Below are 2,456 nucleotides of genomic sequence, written 5' to 3'. Positions count from 1 at the left end.
GAAAGGCTTTGAACACAGGCTGGGCAACAGACTGCCTTTCTGTCACCCAAGAACCAGGCCAATTCAGAACAGTTTATACCCAGAAGGCTGAATGCTAAGTGAGCTGGATTTTGTTTGGGGGGAGTTTTTTGTCCATAGCAACTCAAGAAACCATTGACGAACCTTGGAGTACAAAGAGAGTGTCTACTCTGATGAAATCAAGAAACTTTTGAAATATTGAGTTAATAATTGTACTTATCTACTTCATATTTTTGTTGTTAATCAAGTACTTAGTAAGCCTGAAGAAATATAAACTCATTAACATTCTCCCCTCCCACTACAAATACCCTATTTGCATCATATTTACAGCATGAGGACTTTTTGTTTCCACCATAAGTGAAGCCCAAATTTTCATTAATATCCCCACTTGATAGGCAAATTCTAGCATTATCCTAGAAGAGTTAGCTAAAATTAAATCTTACAAGGAACAAACATAGATAGCTTGATAATTAAACACTTCTCATACTGAGATTCCCCCTAATGATGTCATGACAATGAGACGGATGTCCCTGGGTGGCTTAAGCCAGTATGAGAAGTGTTTAATTATCAAGACCTTTCTGGGTAACGTCAATGCTATCTGACTAATATTGACATTTTCTTGGAATGTAGTCATAACACACAGGATGTTCCAAAAATCTTAGTGCAGTTTCAAGTTTTTACAGCTATGCTAACTTGGCATTATTATATTTTCCATACATATATCTGTGCTTTTTCGTGTTTGTTCCATGTCTTCTCCGAGATTACAAATGTCTTATCTTTTATTTCATTTGAGTCTCCCTGCAGCAGCCACTGTCCTATTTTGTGTGTGGACTAGAATTAATTCAGCTATATATTTTCTTCATATTTCCTGTGGCTCTGTTTGCAGTCGCTGGGACAATTCTCTTGGCCTGGGTTTGAAGGGAGTTGCTTCAGGTAGATAACTTTGTTCTTGAAGCAGTCTTGCCAGGAGACATGGAAGAGATTATGGCACACTTTGAAGTGAGCTGTGCTGAAGTTGAATAGTAATTTTACTCTGTGCCAAAGGGAGGAAACAGGAATGTGAATATCCCTAACATAGTGGGTTATCCAAAAGTCATAGAACCTCAGATTATTAGAGTGAGAGTGGCCCTTAGAGGTCACTAGCGAAATTATTTTTCAATCATCTTGGGTTGACAAGTGACTGAAAGTGTTTGCTTCTAATATTACTAACTGGCTTAAGGAAGTATATGCTTACACTCAGGAATTGGTAAATCTAGGCATTTATAATACTACAAACTAGAAATCCTAGAGTATTGAAGGTAGAGGGACCTTTAAAAGTCCAAAGTCCTGATTTTACAAAGGGAAAAAAGGGCTTGATTTGCCCAATGTCACACAGAAAATTTACCCTCGGCATTGGTTCTAGAATCTAATTCAGAATCTAACTCCTGCAACAGCAGTATCAAATTAACCAGGTTAAAACATGATTAGAAAATATTTAACCAAAAAAATAAAAATATAATACAAAAAACTCATTCATGGTCTTCCAAGTCAATATGTCTGTGGCAGAGATTTTTCTACTTGAGTCAGACACCATTGCTCTAGTTTATGTCACCAACTCACCTTATTAGAGCAGGTTTAATCATTTAATTTAAACATTTTAAAGGAAAATATACTTTTGGAGGTCTTCTAGTTGAATATTCTCATTTTACAGATGAGGAAACTGAAACACAGAGGTTGTGACTTAACTAAGGTCTCTTGGATGGCCCAGACCCAACCTATCTTTCCAGTACATGACTTCCTTCATTCACTCTGCAATCTAGCCAGACTGGCCTTTCTTTTCCTCACCCACAACACCCCAACTCTTTTATTTCTCTTGACATTTGTACTGGCCATCGTCAGCAGCTGGATTACATTTATTTCTTGCCTTTCTAGGTGATATAGTGGTTAAGAACACAGGACCCAGAGTCAGGAAGACCAGAGTTCAAATCTCGAATGAATCTCATCTCAGATATAACATCAGATAATATTTCCAAAGTTACTAGTATTTGACAAAAGCTTCTCCTCCTTTATCTTCTTTCTCCTCCTCCTTCCTTCTCCTCCTTCCTTCTCCTCCTCCTCCTCCTCCTCCTCCTCCTTCTCCTCCTTCCTTCTCTTCCTCCTCCTCCTCCTCCTCCTCCTTCTTCTTCTCCTTCTCCTTCTCCTTCTCCTTCTCCTTCTCCTTCTCCTTCTCCTCCTTCTCCTTCTCCTTCTCCTCCTCCTCCTCCTCCTCCCCATCTTCCTCCTTCTTCCCTCTCCTCTTTCTTCTTTTTCTTCTCCTCCTCCTAGCCCTCCTCTTCCATCACCTCTGCCTCCTCTTTCTCCTACTCATCTCCCTATTTCTTTTCCTTCTCCTTTTCTTTTTCCCCTCTTCATCCTTCTTTTCCTTTCTTCCTCCTCTTCATTGTTGTTGCTACCTAATA

Source organism: Monodelphis domestica, chromosome 1 (genome assembly GCF_027887165.1).
Source record: "Monodelphis domestica isolate mMonDom1 chromosome 1, mMonDom1.pri, whole genome shotgun sequence".
NCBI lineage: Eukaryota > Metazoa > Chordata > Mammalia > Didelphimorphia > Didelphidae > Monodelphis > Monodelphis domestica.
The sequence above is the reverse complement of the archived record's forward strand: the minus strand, read 5'-3'. Positions refer to the sequence as shown.